The sequence below is a fragment of the Kogia breviceps genome, chromosome 19 (genome assembly GCF_026419965.1).
Source record: "Kogia breviceps isolate mKogBre1 chromosome 19, mKogBre1 haplotype 1, whole genome shotgun sequence".
In the NCBI taxonomy this organism is placed as follows: Eukaryota; Metazoa; Chordata; class Mammalia; order Artiodactyla; family Physeteridae; genus Kogia; species Kogia breviceps.
In genome coordinates this window covers 19160118-19179968 of record NC_081328.1, presented here as the reverse complement: position 1 = coordinate 19179968, position 19851 = coordinate 19160118, and the positions used below count along the sequence as shown (strand labels likewise).

The window sequence follows — 19851 nt, the reverse complement described above, 5'->3', positions numbered from 1 at the left end:
TGAGTTAATGTAAGTTCAGTGTCCAGAGTGCTGAAAGCACTTACTCAGTATCTTAGAAATATTCCTCTTAGCGGCCAACGTGGCTGAAGTCCTCCCTGACCCATTTTCAGGTTCTGCTTCTAGAGAAGAGATTGAGAGCAGGGGTGCAGAGAAGCAGGGGCCCTGCCTGGAGGTGCTGCAAGGCGGCAGCCTCCTCCCTCCCTGCCTGCACCCCCGGAAGCCACTTCCTTCGGCTTCCTGCAAATCCACTGACAATTTTGTAAATTTGCTTAAGGATTAAATTAATAAGCTGCTCTTTCTTGGCTTCCACAGCTGTACAGACTGGGGCTCCTGTGCCCTGGGAAACGCCTTCTGAGGCAGCGTCTGGAGGAAGTAAAGCCACTTCCGAGCTTACCTCCTCCTCCGGGGCGCCCCCAGGATTGACCTCTGTCCCTCCTTCTGCATATACACTGCTCTCCCAGCACTGACGTGTGCAAGTGTGACAGAGGGCAGGGGACCCTCTCACCTTGTGAGCCTTTTTAAAAAAAAGTTTTATTGGAGTACAGTTGATTTACAATGTTGTGTTAGTTTCAGGTGTACAGCAAAGTGAATCAGATATGCATCTATCCACTCTTATTTATTTATTTATTTTATTTATCTTTTTTTGGTGGTACACGGGCCTCTCACTGTTGTGGCCTCTCTCGTTGCGGAGCACAGGCTCCGGACGCACAGGCTCAGCGGCCATGGCTCACGGGCCCAGCCGCTCCGCGGCATGTGGGATCTTCCCGGACCGGGGCACGAACCCGTGTCCCCTGCATCGTCAGGCGGATTCTCAACCACTGCGCCACCAGGGAAGCCCTATCCACTCTTTTTTAGATTCTTTTCCCATATAGGCCATTACAGAGTATTGAGTAGAGTTCCCTGTGCTATACAGTAGGTCCTTATTAGTTATCTATTTTGTATATAGTAGTGTGCATATGTCAATCCCTATCTTCCAATTTATCCCTCCCTCCCCCGCTTATCTCCTGGTAACTTTAAGTTTGTTTTCTATCAATACATTGTGTGAGCCTTTGTGAGTCCACATCTGCGTGTTTGTCCTCCCTCAGACCGGGTTCTTGACCTCAGAACTCTGCCTCTCCCATCAGCCTGGGAGATCCTCCAGGGTAGGGTCTGTGTCTCCTCCATCAGATTGCACTTCTTGGATGGGAGCCTCCCACGCCCCGCAACAGGTAGCTTTGGGGTCCAGAACCCCTGCCCACCTGTCAAGTTTTTCTGAATCGGGAGGAAGATGAGGGGGCAGAGGAAGAAGGACTGGCAGGGCTCCTAAACCACTTTGTTCTGGAAATTCTAGATGGGCAGGATCTTGGGGGTTGGATGTGAGTGTGTTCTATCCACACCACCCGTTCTCCACTTTTAGGGCTGACCGCTCCCAGGTGGAACATAGGGTGAATTTGCTGGGTGGAATGGGGTGGAGGAGGGCTCCGCAGGATGGACAGATGCCTCCCACAACCTCAAGCTGGCCCCTGTGTGCAACCTCCAGCCCCCAGTATGGGGGGTGTGCTTCTGGGGTAGAGACTTTCATGGTCTTGATGGCTCATCTCCCTGGTACCACCAGGGCCTGGGCTGCCTCATGGTCCTCAGTCCCCCTATCCCTTGCCCAGCACCAGGCCTCTCCTAGCCCAGCTAGGGGACCTCCCTGGTAGCTGAGCTCTGTGAGCTCGGGCTGGAGTGGAAGGCGCCAGTGGTCGGGGATGGAGAAGGAGACCCTCCTCCTCTCTGCCCCCAGCGCCGGGCTGAGGCCATGGCTGTGGGCTCCCCTAGGACTGTTCCATCTCTGCTGTCTCTGCCTTCCACTCCTTCTGCCTCTTGCCACCACATGAGCCTCCTGTAGAGTAACTGGAGCTGGAGAAACGCCTGCATCCACCCAGCAGCCGCTGCGCTCCAAGACTTTGACTAAGGGTCAGCGGGTTAGCTGGTTGCCATTCAGCCCGCAGGCGGGGCTGGGCAGGGCCTGATCCCTCTCCTTCCTCAGACAATGGATCTGACGGGAGAACAGCAATGAGATGAGGGTGTCTGGAGGCTCAGGGAAGAGAGAAAGTGGGGCCCAGAGCCTGTCCATTAGTTACCAAGTCTCCCCTGCCCTGACTCGGTTCCTGTACACCAGGGGCACCCCAGCTAGGGCACCCCAGCCACTCCCAGAGATCCTCAAGCGTCAGGAGACTCACAGGAACCGGCTCTGAACTTTTTGCAGAAGTTCTGATGGTGAGCATCCAGGCTGTGCTTACATGCTTCCAGGAATGGGGAGCTCACTTTCTATCCATACAGCCAGTTCGTTCCAGAGTGGGACATGTCTGTCTATTAAAAGTTCTTTCTTGTATCAAACTGGAATCTATCTTTCGATAACATCTCCTCCCTGGCCTGTTTCTGGCCTTTGGAGACATGCAGACTAAGGCAATCTCTTTTCTGTGACTGGCCTTCAAGAATTTTAAGGCAGAAGTGTTTCCTTCCTTCTGGAGAGCATCCTCTCTTTGCTGTCTAGACACCTCACCTTGCCTGTTGCTCTCCTCTAGATGCTCCTATTGACTTTGGAGTCAAAAGCCCTTGGTCCCTACTCTGCCACATAGCAACGTGGTGCTCTTGGGCACAGCATTTCACGTCTCTGAGACTCAGCTTTCGGATCTATAAAATGGGGACAGATTGAGTGAGATTGGGTGTGAAGTGTGTAGCACAGTGCCTGCCACAGAGCAGGTCTGCAAGGCTCCATGGTCCCTTCCTCTCCCTTATCCAGGAAGTCTCCTCCTCCCCATCCCCAGCCTCCCTTGGAAGGCCCGTCGTACCCCTATCCTGCCTCTGTCCAGCCAGGCTTCCCCCTTCTCTTCTCTCCCATCTACAGGCAAAGGAGGCAACCCTGTGCTGGGGTCGAAAAATGGCCCTGGTGGTAAGGGAAGTTTTTCCTGACATTGAACTCCCTCTGGCCGCTGCAGCAGGGTGTCATTTCCCCTGGCCGAGGCCTCCTGGAGAGAGTTCTCCCAGGATTTCTGGCTGCCTCCGCCTCCCCACCTTCAGCTCCTTTTCTGCTCTCAGGAGTCCCCGGCCACCCCCCGGGTTCAGCAGGCACAGGGCTCACCGCTGGGGCACTATTTCAAGACCTGGTGTTTCTGGAGGAGGTTCTAATTACCCCTGGAGACATGTCTGAACTACAGACCCCCACGGTTGCGTGGCACACACTGTTTATGTTCTGCCTTCAGTAATTGTATCTTTGGTGAACTATGCAGTCTTGTGGAAAAATACAAGTCTGGCAGTGGAACGGGAGATGTTGAGAAGGTCTTGGCTGCCTCCCAGCCTGTGTCCAGGAGCTACACGCCCAAGTCTGCACCAGCGGCCCAGGGAGTGCTTCGGCTTGGTTTCCAAGAAGCTTCTCACGTGGCTTCCATCTTCCACTCTCAATGTGGGACCCCCCACCCCCAAAAAAAGCAGACCCCAAGTGGAAGATTGCTTAATGGTCACAAACCCCTGCCATCCTTGCACGCGCACCATTCACTGCAACTCCCATTCATAGAGGAGTCTGTTTCTCCAAACCTGGGTGGCCTGTGATTGCCATGACCTACAGGATGCAGAGCAAAGGGTATTTGTGATCTGAGGCCTAGGCCTTAAGAGGAGCAACTTTCTCCTTTGCCATCATGGGGTATTGTCCTGAGGTGTCATGCATGGAAGCCAGTCTAGCTACCGCAGGATGGGAAGCCCTGAGTGGGAGAACAGAGTCTCCCTGGCCACGGGCCAGCACCACCAGCCTGTCTGATACGTGGGTGAGGCCAGCTTTGACCTTCCAGCTGGATGTAGCTGAGAGACTTGGCCATACCTCAGAGGATCCACTCAGCCACCCACAGAATCGGGAGAAATAAGAAATCGTTGCTGTTTCCAGCCAGCCATTCTGGGGTAGTTTGTAATGTAGCAATAGTACCTGAAACGGAGTCTGGCACAAGTGCTCTATTTGGGAGGTGATCACAGGAAGCTCTGAGGAGTGGGGAAGTGAGCTGGGGGAGGGGAAGCCAGGCAGGTGTGTTCATGCAGGGTGGCTGGGGGCTCAGCCTCCCAAGGGGACCCTCTGAGACACTGTGCCCAGTGTCCCTCAGATCGGTCCCACAGAGCAGGGAGGAAGGTGGGTTTATCTCCATCTGTGGTGGGTGGCCTCCAGGCTATTAACTCCCTGGCATTTTGAGCCGGCCCTGCACAAGGGCTGGCACCCCCTGGGGTCAGAGACCTCCCACAGGCTGTGGCTTAGGAAGCAGCTGGCATGTCCATCTGGAGGTGACCTCTGGGGTTGGCTGAGGGGATGTGGGCATGGCCCCAGCTACTTGAGCAATCAGTATTTACTGAGTACCCATCATGTACCCAGCTCCTTCTAGGCTCTGGGAACACACTGACGGACAGGACAAGTTCATCTGCTCTCTGGTGGCTCATAGTCTGGAGAAAGAGACAAAGAAATGAGAACAGAAATTCTCCACGGGGACAGTGCTGTCCCTTAGGGAGAGCTTTGGGAATAAGTGAAGGTGTTTTGATGGTCACAATTACTATAGAGGATGTTGCTGGCATTGAGTGGGAAGGGCCGGTGATTCCTAAAGTCTTACAAACCACACAGGATAGTTCTGCATAACAAAGAATTACCCCACATCCTGCCTGACTTTCACATATCCTGGTTGACATTTAAATAGGTGAAAACCTGCTTATAATTATTTGAGCCTGGAACCTAACTCTGTTTTGTATAGAAACATAAAGCATTTGTGTCCTGAATTTTCCAGGAATACAACTACCGCGTAAATTGAAGGAAGATTGTATTTTGTTCTGTTGGAAACATTACCCAGAGTTATTCATCATTTTTGGAAAATCACATTTCCGATGGCAATGCTCTTTGTGGCATTTGAGTCCCACGCATAACCCCTGAATGTCAGGCTGCATTTGAGGCTGCGGCCCTCGCGTTGATCCAGCGTGTGGGGGCAAGGTTCTGACTTCTTCGTTATGTCTTCTCGTGTGCTTGAACCTGAGCATTTACATATTGAAATACATATTTTGTTAGAAATGATCTTTACTTTACTTTTATATTATAGTTAAGACATTATGTTGATTTACTTTCAAACGGTGTGTCTAGGAAGGTTATACTGTCTATGAATTTCGTTTCAGGATCGTAAAGGAGCCATTGCAAGCTATTTGTTATGAAAGCAGGGGATATAGGGCCTAGAACTAAAGGAGTGTTTCAAGCCGATAGCACTGCAAATATGGGGCTTTGGGAAACAGAAGGAGGAGAGTCTTTCAGTGGGGAGTGGGCCCCTGGGGAGGTCAAGGATCAGGGAAGGCTTCACAGGGGAGGTGACACGTCAGCAGGTCTCAAAGGATGAATTCACAGAGCTCCCCTAAACAGTTCTGAAGGGTGGACGGGCAGAAACTCAGTGAGCTCTCAGTACATGTCGGTTGCATGGATGAATATTTAAGTTGTTTCACAAATGAACAAATTGCAAATTGAAGCTTGGAGAGGCTAAACGACTCCCCAAGATCCTAAGCTCTGAAGTCAACTGAGCTTATCACATATTCACCTAGCGAACATTTTGGACCACCTACTACATATTGAGGGCATATAAGCCCTGCCAGCTGACATCTATTTACTGAACATCTACAGGGTGTCTGTATTGGGGCTATAAGAGAGAGTTAGACAAACCTTCTCGTTGTGCAGAAGATCAGCATGGAGACCAGGATTTCTCAGCCTCGGCTCTACTGACATTGTGGGCTAGATAATTCCTTGTTGAGGGGAAGCTGCCCTGTGCGTTTTAGGATGTTTAGCAGGGAATGGGGAAGAGTCTCCTCTGTTATCATCATGGTCATGTCATTGTCATCATCATCAGCATCACTTCTGATTACATGACACCTCCACATGCCAAGCACTGCTCTTTACATGTATTGACACATTTACTCCTCTCAGCCTATAAGGTCGGTGTGATTATTCCCTCCATTTGACAGATGGGGAAACTGAGACACAGAGGAAGCCGCATGAGCAAAGTTCTCCAGCTCGGCATGTTTTAGGGGCCGAATGATGGTCCGCGTGGCTGGAGCAGAGTAAACAGAGGGGAGCGTAGTGGGGAATGCGTTGGGGACCACAGAGGGCAGAGCATGCAGGGTCTCGGAGGCCGTGGGTGCCCTGGAGACTGCACCCCTTCTCCCCTGTGGCCGGGAGGGTGGGCAGCTGAGCTCTCTCAGCTGAGTCCTTTGCTAGGAATTGCGGTCAGCTGAAGAGAGCTGTCTGGTCCCCTCAGGGTACCATGCCCTGGGGAAGACAGCCCACAGCCATGACAGGTCGATGCTGGGTGTAAGGCTTGACCTCCCTTCCTGGGACTCCCGGGAAGGACCATCCTACTCCAGGGCTCCCGTGGGATCGGCTGAGGCCTCTGTTACAACTTTATGGCAACTCACTGTTTCCCTTCCTTCCCCAGCAGGGCCCGACCCTGAGAGCACGCCCCAACCAACCTCCTGCACGCTGCTCTCCACTTCAGAGGCTGTCCAGGGAACCTGATCTGCAACATCACGGTCAGTTACTGGTTTATTTATTCTGGTTGCAACAGAAAGCCGTTGGGGCATTTAAACACGGGCAGCGTGTGACCTGAATTACACTCTAGAAAGTTTGCTCTGGCCGCTGTGTGAAAGAGCAGGGGTGGCCGTGAGAAGGCCAGTGGGGGACAGATGTAATAGTGCCGGTGAGAGGCTAGTGTGGGGCTGGAGCAGTGGAGATGGTGATAAATGGTCAGTTCCTGGGTATGTTTGTTTAGGAGGCGGAGCCAATAGGACTCTCTGTCGGGTGTGATGGACAGAAGAATCAGAGGTAACTCTGGGTATCTGAGCCTCGTGGATGGTGGTGCTACTTGCTGAGATATGGAAGCCTTATAGGGAAAAGGAGTGGATTTGTTGGGGGATCAAAGGTTCTTCCTGGACCGGCTGAGTTGGAGATGCCTCAGATATTCAAGGGAAGATGTTGAATAGGCAGTTGGGGAAGTGAGTCTGCGGATCAAAGGAAGGGTCACAGCTGGAGATACAAGTTGAAGGCGGTCAGCACACAGATGGTGTATGCAGTGTGAGGAGACCAGAGCCCCTGAAGAGAGAAGGTTCATACACAGCATAAGGGGGCTGGGGCACCCCACGATTTAGGGCCCAGGCAGAGGAGAAGCCTGGAAAGTTGATGCAGGAGGAGTGGCCCTGAAGGAGGAAGAAAGGTAAGTGAGGTGTTGTCAAAAAAGCAAGAGGAGCGATCATTTCAAAAGGAGGCAGTGGTCACCTAGACGAAGACTTCTGAGAGATGAAACAAGGCGAGGACAGAGACGTGACCATTGATCTATTAGGTGTAGGTGATTGGTGACCTTGACTGCAGCTGGATCAGTGGACAGGTGGTGACGAAATCTGCTTGGCGGTAATGAAGGAACGGGGATGAGGAGGTGGAAGGTGGACATGTACAACTCTTCGAAGGAGTTTTTCTATGAAGACAAGTGAGGGAAACAGGGCAACAGCGGGAGGGGATGCGGGGACCGTGGGGGCATTTTTCAGATGCACTGTATTAAGGCATGTTTGTGTGGTGATGGAATGTTCCAGCAGAGCGAGAAATGATGATGGTGCAGGAGAGAAAGGGGACCACGATAAGGGCAAAGTCCTAGAGTTGGCAAGAGTGGGTAAAGATAACTCACAGGGGGAGGTTGGAGGTCTCTGGGGCCCTGGAATCTAGAGTCAGGCTGTTAGACCTGAACGGTCTCCGAGGGATCCCAGCTCGCCCAAGAACCGCCAAGAGTCGAGAGTCGCTGCAACACGCAAGAGGTTTATTAGGAGCCAGAGCACCGGGGTTCCTTGGTCCTCACGCAGGAGGCCGAAGAGGAACCCCGCCCAAGCGGAATCACATACATTTTATAGCTTTCATTTTTCATTATGCAAAGTGTGGATATATCAAGGGTTTTTTTCTCATTGGTTTGTTTGTTCCTGGACCGGAGTGGGGACTTGGCTCTACTTCCTTGATTGGTTGGCTGTCGGATGCCTACTTTACATTTACCGGAGTGGGGTCTTGGCTCTAGTTCCTTGATTGGTTAGCTGTCGGATGCCTACTTTACATTTTCGTGTTTTTGTGGTGGGGGGTTGAGTCACATGAGTTATGGTTGGCTAGGGCGACCTTTAAACTCTGGCTTAATCATTCTTATCACCCGCCATACTGGTTTGCTCGAGGTTTCATCCCCCGCCATACTTGTTTGCTCGGAACGGTTTCTGCCCAGGGGGGACATTCCAGTATCTTATTGCCAGCCGAAAAAGCTTAAAGCTCAAAAGTATCGATAGGGAAGTAGGGGTGTAAGTATAGTTAAGGCCCTACATTCCCCCCTTTTCTTTTTGCAATTAATTTCAATCATGGAATTTCAGCTTCTCTCTGCAAGCTTTGATATTGTTGTCTTAGCATTAACACTTGTACTGCGCTGACACGTTGCCTGATAAAGGCTATCAAGCGATTTAAAATGCATGGTCCAAAAGTTAAGAGCAGCAACAAAATAATGAGGGGTCCTAACAAGGTGGAAATTAAAGTAGTAAGCCAGGGTGATTTGTCAAACCATGATTGGAACCATCCTTTTTGATTTTCCCTTTCTTGTTGCCTTTTGTCCAGGCGCTCCCTAAGCCTGTCCATAGTTTCGGTGATAGCCCCAGAATGATCAATATAAAAACAGCACTCTTCTTTTAGTGCGGCACATAGTCCACCTTCCTTAAGGAACAGCAGGTCTAGTCCCCTCCTGTTCCGCATTACTACCTCTGAGAGCGAGGTGAGTGATTCTTTTAACTGAGTTATGGAACTTTCTAACGCCCAGAGATCGACATCTACAGCCTGTCTTAAGTTAGCATAGTAGTGAGGTTGTTGGATGAGGGCTGTTGCACCTGTTCCTACCCCGGCTGCCGTTCCTAGTCCTAGGAGTACAGCCAGGGTGAGGGTTATGGGCTCTCTCTTAAGTCTCCTTCTGCCTTCATATTCGTCTAGAAAAGATGAATCTGAATGATAGATGAGTCTGGGGACCAGCTGGACTAACACACAAAAGTCGGCCGAAGCATTGAGGACCTCTAGAGAAATGCAAGGGGTCAATCCCGTGTTACATGCCCACCATCCATCCTGAGGAGGGAGGAGATATCCTGAGCCCTGTGGGAGGCTTGAATTGGTACAGAGATGTCGATGGGACGGGGGGGGGCGTTCCTACACATGTACCGTTTCCTGATACTGAAGACAAGGTCAATTTACTATTTCCTTCTTGTTTCCATCGACATTGATCTGAAGAGTTGACATTACTAAAATTAGAACTATATCCTATAGCATCATAATAAGGGGGAGGAGCAGCATAGCAAAGCCAACATGATTTGGTGGCCTCTGGATTTGTGGCATTTAGGACCCCAAAAGCCGCCTGGACCAATGAGAGCATTCGGTCTCGGGGGGCTCTGGGTTTGATTGTTATTTCTTTTAGTCCAGAAGTCTGGTTTCTTATCCCTGGTAGTATTGTGGGTGGGGCCAAGGGTAGCAGAGGGTGCCCAATCTCAGGATTGGGGCCCATAGGGACGGGAGTAGGGGTCTCGATCTTTAATTTGATGGTCATTAGGAGCCCATCATCATATTCTGCTTTGTAAAACCTTATACCCCATGAATGGCCATCTATCCAATTTTTGTTTTTCTTCCCAGGTGGGTTTCCAGTAGGTGTCCCCAGTGGTTTCACATCCCCAGCTCTTGCAATAGAAATGTTCTCTTCCCCCGCACTGATAATTCAAAGACCGGTGACGATGGAATCCAGGGCATACATAAAAGGAGAGGGCCCTGAGCATGCTTCTCCGATTCTTGGTCGAACAACCTCCCCCCCCAGGGACTAATCCCCAGTCCCCGGGCGCTGTCCCCGGCCGCTGATTCGGGGCAGTTTGTTGATCGTGATATCCCCCTACATCCCAGTTAGGCGGGGCTCCCAGGGCCAACTTACAAACATCGGGGAAGAGGTCTGGCCACCAGGTCCAAGGGGCAGCGGTATGGCGAACAGACCATATTATATCTCCAGTTTGGGAAATTACCTGCCAGGTTAAGCGCTGGGGTAGGTGAGGACTAAAGTTACTCACAGCCAGTAGGGGTAACAAAGTCAGAGTTATGAGTCTGATGAGCGCAGGAGCTTGAGCTTGAGCGGGTTGCTGGTCTTTTGGGCCCGCCATTCTGATGATGATGCAGACGCTGGCGCAGCTTTCACGTGTGAGGCATGAATCCAAGCAGCGATGCCGTCTACCTTTACAGCCGTAGGGGTGGTGAGCAGGACGATGTATGGTCCTTTCCACCGAAGCTCTAGTGTCTGGGTTCGGTGTCGACGGACGTACACGGAATCTCCGACTTGGAAGGGATGAGCCTCTGCTGGTGTTCCCGGTCGGTAAGCCTCTGCCAGCTGGGACCACACCTCCTTTTGGACCAACTGGAGTCCCAACAGCCTAGCATATAAGTCAGTGTTATTCTGGCAGTCAGGACTTATTCCTTCCCCGAGCGTGAGAAGGGGAGGTGGGGCCCCGTATAGAATTTCAAATGGAGTGAGATGATAGCGGGAGGGGGTATTTCTAGCCCGGAACAGGGCTAAAGGAAGGAGCACCGTGGGGTGGAGGTCCACTACTTGCTTATTCACCTCACGTAGGTCTTGTACCGGCCGGTAATCATTAGTTCCTGGCTTTTTAACTGGTAAAAGAGGGGTATTCCATGCAGATTGGCACCTTACCAGGATCCCTAATTCCAGCAACCTTTGTATGTGAGGACGAATGCCATCCCGGGCTTCCTTGCTCATAGGGTACTGGCGGACTGTCACCGGGGTGGCGGTTGCTTTGAGTTCTACCACCACGGGGGGGCGATATTTTGCCATTCCCATACCGGCAGTTTCTGCCCAAGCCTGTGGAAACCTGGTCACCCAATCTTGCATATCAACTTGTGGAGGCGAGGGCACTTCATATAACCTATGTTCATCTTCCAGCTTCATAGTCAAAATTTGGAGTAATCTCCCTTGGTTGTCAGTTATAGTGGGCCCTTCTGGTTGAAAGTGGATCTGGGCCCCCACCTTAGAGAGTAAGTCCCTGCCTAGCAGAGGGTATGGGCACTCAGGTATGACCAAGAATGAGTGGGTTACTTGTCCCATCCCAAGGTCTACTGTCCTTCGTGTGGTCCATGAGTACTGCTTATTTCCTGTAGCCCCCTGGACCCATGACCTTTTAGTTGAGAGGGGGCCTTTTGGGTGGAGGAGGACTGAGTGCTGAGCGCCGGTGTCTACCAAGAACTGGACGGGTTCCCCCTCCACTTTAAGAGTTACCCTGGGCTCGGGGAGAGGGTCCGAGCCCTGACTTCCCTAATCTTCTTCTTCCAGGGGTAAAATTTTGTCTCTGGTTGGTTTTCCCCCGTTCTTCTTTTTAGGGCATTCTCTTACCCAGTGACCTTTTTCTTTACAGTAAGCACATTGATCCTTGTCTAATGGTCGCCTTCCTGTCCGCCCTTCCTGTCTATTCCTGTCTCTAATATTTCCTCCTCTGACTACAGTGGCCAGTATCTTACTCAGATTCCTCTCTTGCCGCTTGTCCCGCCTTAATTCACGGGCCTCTTGCTCCTTCTGCTTCCTTTCTTCCCTTTCCTCTTCTGTTTCCCTCTTATTATATACTTTATCTGCCTCTTTTACTAAGTCCTGAAGTGAGAAACCTTGTAGGCCATCCAGCCTTTGTAACTTCTTTCTAATGTCAGGGGCCGCCTGGTCAATAAAGGCCATTGCTATGGTGGCCTTATGTTCCTCAGAAGTTGGATCATAAGGAGTGAACCGTCTAAAAGCCTCCATTAAGCATTCTAGGAACACGGTTGGCGACTCCTGGGGCCCCTGAGTTACCTCTCTTACCTTGGCCAAATTCGTGGGGCGCCTGGCTGCTCCATGGAGACCCGCCACCAGAGCCTGGCGATACATCTTCAGGTGCTCCTACCTTCTGGGGTATTGAAGTCCCAAATCGGCCTGACGAGTGGAAAACCGGCATCAATCTCGTTAGGCAACTGGGTAGGTTGCCCATTGGCGCCTAACACATTCTTTCTAGCCTCCAGGAGAACCCGTTGCCTCTCCTCAGTTGTGAGGAGAGTCTGGAGGAGCTGTTGACAATCGTCCCAGGTGGGTTGGTGGGAGAAGACAAGAGACTCTATTAGAGCAGTGAGAGCCTGTGGATTTTCAGAGAAAGTAGGGTTATGCATCTTCCAGTTATAAAGATCTGCAGAGGAAAAGGGCCAGTATTGGAGGGGCCTATTCCCGTGGTTATCGGGGGGGCCATATTCTCTAAGGGGTAGAGCGGTAGAATCCGGGGAAATAGCCCTCTGGCTTCTGGTGCCCGCCGAGGGACCCCCCCCTCTGCCACAACAGGTGGCCCTATTGGTGCGGAGGGTTGTGGAGCTGGGGAATCGGGAGGCGGTATGGGGTCTAGGGCTGGAGGGTAAGGTGGTGGTGGGGGGATCGAGGAGAAGCAGATCGGACTGCAAGTCTGGATATATCGTCTTCCGTGGGTCCGGGGCTGCAGATGACTTCTCGGCGTCCCTGGGTGGGCTTTTTTCAGGGCCAGTACTTCCGACCGTGCTGGTGCGCATGCAGACATGCCTGTTGAGGGAACAAAGGGCCGGACCCACGGAGGCGGGGAGAGAACTAGATCTTCCCAGACCAGGATATATGGTATCTGGTCTGGGTGTCCGTGGGGTCCTGTGTTAAAGACCCTAGACTTGACTAGCCTGATCTGATCTAACATAAAGGATCCCTCGGGTGGCCACCCTGTCTGAAATGTAGGCCACTCAGAGGTACACAGCGTTTGCCATCTCCCTTTCCTTACTTCTACCGAAAGGTTGTGGGCCCTAGACTTAACTTCGGTCCAGTGACTTAGAGTGAGAGAGAGAGGCGTCGTCATAGTTTGTCCCATTATCGTCCGTCAGGAGAAAGATAGAGCACAGGAGAACAATAAAATTTCAGAAGACACGCCTTAATATTGCCGCCGCGAGCTCGTTTTAAAACTGCAACCAACTCAGATTCAGATGGCAGTTTGTATATCCTGCCAGGACCGGTGAAGGGGAGACAAAATTTGTCTCTGCGAGTGGGGATCCCGGACGAGCCCCCAATCTGTTAGACCTGAACGGTCTCCGAGGGATCCCAGCTCGCCCAAGAACCGCCAAGAGTCGAGAGTCGCTGCAACACGCAAGAGGTTTATTAGGAGCCGGTGCACCGGGGTTCCTTGGTCCTCACGCAGGAGGCCGAAGAGGAACCCCGCCCAAGCGGAATCACATACATTTTATAGCTTTCATTTTTCATTATGCAAAGTGTGGATATATCAAGGGTTTTTTTCTCATTGGTTTGTTTGTTCCGGACCGGAGTGGGGACTTGGCTCTACTTCCTTGATTGGTTGGCTGTCGGATGCCTACTTTACATTTACCGGAGTGGGGTCTTGGCTCTAGTTCCTTGATTGGTTAGCTGTCGGATGCCTACTTTACATTTTCGTGTTTTTGTGGTGGGGGGTTGAGTCACATGAGTTATGGTTGGCTAGGGCGACCTTTAAACTCTGGCTTAATCATTCTTATCACCCGCCATACTGGTTTGCTCGAGGTTTCATCCCCCGCCATACTTGTTTGCTCGGAACGGTTTCTGCCCAGGGGGGACATTCCAGTATCTTATTGCCAGCCGAAAAAGCTTAAAGCTCAAAAGTATCGATAGGGAAGTAGGGGTGTAAGTATAGTTAAGGCCCTACAAGGCTTGCCAGGGGGACCTTCTGTCTAGGATTCAACCCCTCCCAATGTCCCTTAATCCCCAGGGCTGGAGCCAATTTGACTGACTCTATTTCTCTCCGGCATAGCCAGAGGCCTCTGGGTGCAGATGGCTTTGCTTTTGGATCTGACAGGCATGGGGTGATTGCCCCCCAGGGTTACACCTCTCGGACGGTCAGTTCCTCCCTGACCTCAAGCTCTCCCCACTTTCATGGCTGGAGGGTGAAAGCCTGACTCATAGTGGGGCATGACTTGTGCCAGGTGACACAGTTTCTACCTGCTGACCCCGGAATTAGGGAAGGCTCTATCCTCCAACCCACTTCCTGCTCAGCTTTGGAGGGCCAGGTGAGCGTAGGGGATGCACGGTGCCCTGGCCTGGGTTTTAATCTCAGTTCTGCTGCTAGCCCTGTCGACGTCGCCCTCATCTCCCCCAGGCAGCAATCATGTCACCAGTGTCCATTGCGGGGTAACTCACTGCAGCACCAGAAGGTGTCCTTTATTTGTGCCCATTTCACAGATGAGGAGACTGAGGCTCAGAGGGGTGAACTGACTTTTCCGAGGCCATATAAGTGAAACAGGTGTGTTTGAAAACAGACTCTCCTGACTCCAAATCCAGTGCTCTTTCTGCTGCCTGGGGCCTTGGTCCTCCCATCTGGTCAATGGAGGAGTCTGGACTGTTAATCTAGAAATTTCCTCCCTGGTCTAGGTTTTAGGGTATCTCGGGGGAGTGACATGTTCAAGAGCAGAGCTTGTTATGGGGGAAGGGAGTGGGGGGCATGAAAGGGGCAGGAGAAACTTTCCAGCTGGGTCCCCCATTCTCACATTTAACTCTTGACATTTTTTTTCAAATGAGTTTATTTCTCCTGTCTCAGAGCTACCCTGACAGGTTCAAAAGAAACTGTTCATCCTGTAACTTTAAACTTGGTCCTATTACCAGACCACACCATCTGCAGCATATTGTGAATTAATTAAAAATAAACCTGTAATTATGTTGTTAATAGAGCAATTATATTACATTGTAATTTTTGTGTTAGAGCTTTAAATTGTTAAATGTTAAATTGTAATATACACCATACTTTTTGTAAGCCGAAATTGGCAGAGTCTCATTGTTTGAACACACTAGGAACCTCAAACAATGAAGTGGCCTCTGAGGGGCCCCGTGGTCACAGGATCTTTCCCAGAGCCTGGTCAGAACATTGGGCAGAGAAAGAGGCAGGCTCTGTATTTATTTCCCAGCTTTCTCTTCAACTATTTTTTTCCTTGTAAAGAGCTGCCCTTCAGCCAAGCCTGGAAGTCCACAGGCTGTCAAAAAAAACCCTGCAAAATCAAAGCAGAAGGAAATGAGAAAATAAGACAGAAGCCCTGACCTCTGTAGTGGGCCTCGGGCAGGGGTCAGAGGTCAGGGTGGTGGGGACTTGTGGTCAGTCAGTGGGACACCTGCACTTGTAGGGCAGGGGCGTCGGTGTGTGAGAGTGTGTGTGGGGCACCCAGACGGGAACGGGCTGGAGATGGCGGGGTGGTCAGATGGGACGACCACCATGTATTCAGGTAGTCAGCACCCAGAAAAGTCCCAGAAGCTTCCCGGAGGAAGTGACATTCTTTCACCAAGCTGATCCGGAATTTAGCACAGAGATGTTAAAGCCCCTCCTTTATTCTCCTCTCCTCAGCTGCAGGGCACCCATCTCCCATCTCATCTCCCTCTGGAGGGTGTTCTACCCCAGGAAGAACTGAGTTAGCACTACTCTCACCCTCTCCCAACTCCTATCCCACGAGAAACAGATAACCTCGTGAAAAAATAAGCTTCATTTGAAGGCCAGAACCCTAGGCTGGCAGAGCTGGAAGGGACCTAAGCTACCTCCTTGCCACAGTGCCGCGCCCCCATTTTATAGATGAGGAAACTGAAGCTCAGAGTAGATCAGTGACTCTCTGCTATGTCCCCAGTGCTCCATTTTCTCAGTATCTTTGGGGAGTTGGTAGGGTGAGTACAGGATGGGTGGGGTGGAGGGCAGGAAGCTGGGGGCATTCACACTTGCTTATAGTTCTGGGTCTCCAGTAGCAAAGCTTGTGGAGAACTGGGTCTTGTACCATACCCACACCCAAAAATCTGTTTCCTGTGTTCCACCGTGCTGCAGGCCAGCTCTCGGGAAAATTGAATTAGTGCAGTGAGACTGGAAGTGGCCTCAGGGAACACCTTCACCCCCTACTTCACTGCCCCTACCTTTATTTTTCAGAAGAGGAAACTAGGACCAGAGAGGGGCAGTGACTTGCCCAAGATCACACAGCAGGCCCCAGGAACCCTAGTCTGCACTCAATGTGACTTCTGTCTGTCTCCATCGGCACTGTCCCAGCCTCTTCTGCCCAGTTGCCCCCCCACCCCGGTCTCCGCCTCCCTGTCCACACACCTGCTTGGCCTCCCATCCACCTACACCAACTCCTCTCCTGTCTTTTGAACAAAAAGTGGCTCTCAAGGCCATGCAAGCCCCAGGGACAATGATAAGATCCACTGTATGACATCTGACAGTTTGGGGGTGACCCTGTAGCCATATTCTCAACTAGCTTTTTATAACCATGGTGTATGGCAAGTACTGTTATTGTCTCCATTTAACAAACCGGAGAACCTAGGGGCAGCAGTAACCCTCAGAGCAGTTTTGGAACTAGAGGACGTGTAGGGCCCTGGCTGTGGAGTTGAATGACCTGGGTTTGAGTCTAGGCTCTGCCGTGTCCTGGCCGTGTGTGACCCTGCGCCAGTCACTTACCTCCCTGGAGACTTACCTGTACAGGGGAGATAGTAACCATTGTTACCGTGGGGTTAAATGAGTTGATTCATTTCCAGTGTGTAGGAGGACCTGGCAAAGAGAAAACCTCAGTAATATTAACACTCATCAATATGATTATCGTGAGGACTTTTTTGCCTGCCCTCCTGCCTGGTTGGCATTTTCTATTCCTGGCTGGGGGATTAATTTGCATCGGTTCTCCCCTCTCAGCCCCGTTTAGCGCAAGTGTGAGAGGGGCAGTGGGTAGCGACAGGGCATCTCCTTGTGCTTCATGTTGGACCAGCTTCTGCCCCTTACTGTGTGAACTGGGGAAAATCACGTTCTCCGAGTCTCAGTTTCTTCATCTGTGATCTGGGGAGAAACCTCACAGTGCTGCTGTAGACATCAAATGAGAATGAGTATACAACATTAGTCACCATTAATAATATTTACGGCGTGATTATTGACTGGCAGGTGAGAGATGTGTGTGAAAGGGAAGGAGTGGTCCCAACAGGAAGGCTGCCTGGAAGCCTCCTAGCTCCCAGGCTCCACACGGGCTCAGACACCATTGGCCCCTGGGCCAGGCCCACCCTGACGAACAGCTGGGCCCCCTTCGTCCCTGGCTAGGCTGAGGTCGCAGTCCCAGCAGTGGCTGCCATCCCTGCCCCATACCGGCAGGGCTGGTGGGGAACCAAATACAGAGGAGCCTTAAATCACAGCAGCGCTAACTGGGTTTTAAGTAACATTTGCTTCTAAGTACTCCTGTTTTTTTCAGGAGGAGGGATGCCAGTGGTGCATGGCAAGCAGTTGATCATGTTTCAACCTTTCCCGCCCTCCCCTCCCTCCTCCTCCTCCACCTAAGGTTCTGCAGCTGTGGAAACCCTGGCTTAGCCCAGGGCTGTGTTCAGGCTCGGGACTGAGTTGATGGAGGTGGGAAAAGGGTCAGGAAGTTTCCTCTGGGAACACTGGAAGCTGTTTTGCCTCCCTTTCTCCCTCCCCTGTTTCCTTTACTCATTCATTCATTTGTTTATTCATTCACTGGATCATTCACTCGCTTGTCCATCCATCCTCCCATCATCACTTCTGCTTTCGTCAAACACCTACTAGACGTCAGGTTGAGATCTGGCTCCTGGGACAGCATCAATCCATCAAGTGCTCTTGCTGTCCATTCAAGGTCCCGGTGACCCGCACCTGCATTGCAGCTGTTAGAGGCAGGCAGTTCAGGCTCGAGCCGGGTCTGCTTCCTAAGTCTGAGCTCTTTCTCCCACACCTGCTCTTCTCTGACTGTTCTGCCTCCGCAACGTCATTGGGGTCATCTGCTATCCCCCACCCCCTGCGCTCCCCTGGCCTACTTCAGGCCTCACTGCCTTTCCAGATGGCCTCCTCCTAACTGCTCTCTCCCTCCTCTTCTGTCCTCCATATTAATGTTCCAGTCCAGTGGTGTCACTGTCCTTCTCAAAAGGCCTCAGTTGCTCCCTATTGGCTGAACGAAGCCCAGACTTTTCATCCTGGCGTGGAAGACTTGTTGCCTCTAACTCACTTCTTGGTCTTGTCTTTGTCTTTTCCCATTTACGCATACCACGGAAATTCGTCCATTTCCTCCTATCCAGCTGCACTACTGGACTTGCCATCGCGAAGTTTGTTTACTTACACATCTCCCTCTGCTTTGCTTACTTACGCATCTCCCTCTGCTTGATGACCACGCCGTGTCCACAGGTACAGATCTTACCTATATTAAAGAACACGTTTAAGTCCTGCTTGCCCTATGACTCTCTCCCAGTCCCGTGCCTCCCCCAGCTGGAATCACCTCCCCCTCCTCTGGGCCACAGAGCACTTCACCAGAGTTTCCATTAGGGCCCTCACACTTTGCAGCATGGAATTCATGGACACGTCTTGAAGCTCCTTGAGGTAAGCAGCATGGCCTGGCCATTTCTGCACCCCTACAGTCCTTGCACAAAGCCGTGCATATGACAGGTCCTTCATTATCTCCCAGTGCTCTTAGTCTTCCACTGCCCAGAGGTGATCCTCTTCCAGAAAGGCGGCCTCAGAGGCTTGAAAGGTCCCTGAACTTGGAGGCAATGCTGCGCGGTGGCTGTTGGTGCCTGCTCTGGGCAGACAGACCTAGGCTAACTCCACTGACTAGCTTGGTGACCTTGGGTAATTTACTTCTTCGGTTTCCCCATCTATATGAGGGCAGATATTGTGATGTCACTGGGTTATTGATGGTATGGAAGTAAACACACATGAGTCCTTAATCACACTGCCTGCCACTCTGGGTAAAATTCCACTCTTTGTTATCAGATCTAATTACATCATTACCAGATATGTGGTCTCAGGAAATAAATTCACTTTCTCAAGACTTGACTTTCTCATCCATAAAATGGGAATAACCAATCCCTCCTGGCTTGGCTTGGGATGTTATTTAGAAGATTAGATAACAGATGTTTTATGAGTCAGTGTCTGTGAATGGCAGAATCCCAGCTTGGCTGTTCAATGAAGAAATGGGAATTTCATTTATTCACATAACCCAATCATAGGAAAGCCAGGACCGGGGGATCTGGGCACCCTCTTTTCATCTCTCTTCTCTCTTTTTGAGCACATGACTTCATCTTTGCCAGTGAGAAAGGCTGGTGTTCTGCCCACAGGCAGTTCTACCTACCCTCTGGCCTCAAGAGTGAACAGGAAAGAGGGTTCTCCCCCAGTCCCAGGGAGAAAAATCCTGGGGAAGGCTCTGATTGGACCAGCCTGGTCACATGACCAACTGTGTAGCAGGAAGGGGAAGGAGCACTCAGTGATTGCAGTGGGGGAACACAGTTCCCTAAGTAAAGGAGAAGCCGTTACTAGATGAAGGGGACAGGGTACTGGGCAGACAAGTGGAATGGATGTCCCCTCCAGCCATGAAAACACTTCATTCATTCATCCAAGACATGTTAATTGAGCACTTCCTGTGTGTCTAGCACTGGGGTGGGCACTGAGAAAATTAAGATGAATAAAACACTATCATTGCCCAGAGCACCCCCTCGTCTAACGAGCAACTTCTGTAAAGTCTGCTTTAGAGTTACAGGATGGCACTATTTCTATTCTTACTAATATATGACTTACAATGTTGGTGAGACTGTCTGAGAGTCAGGGGAGATGGGAAAGAAGGAAGTGGAGATCAGGATAGGGGATCACAGAGGCCAAGAAAGAGAGAGACCACTTAGTTTGTGACAGGTTATTTTTGCATATACTTTCTCATGTCATCTTTGCAATAATCTTTCAAAGTAGGAAATATAATCTGCATTTTAGACGTAAGGGAGG

General features: G+C 51.1%; 1 long non-coding RNA gene across 1 annotated transcript in view; it reads left to right on the top strand.

Moving 5' to 3' along the window:
- The first annotated feature begins 6464 nt into the window (after positions 1-6464).
- Positions 6465-19851, top strand: part of LOC136793253 (uncharacterized) — a 369507-nt gene continuing 356120 nt past the window's right edge. Inside the window, exon 1 of the long non-coding RNA XR_010838284.1 lies at positions 6465-6552. This is a non-coding gene — a long non-coding RNA (uncharacterized lncRNA). The remainder of the gene's footprint in view (positions 6553-19851) is intronic.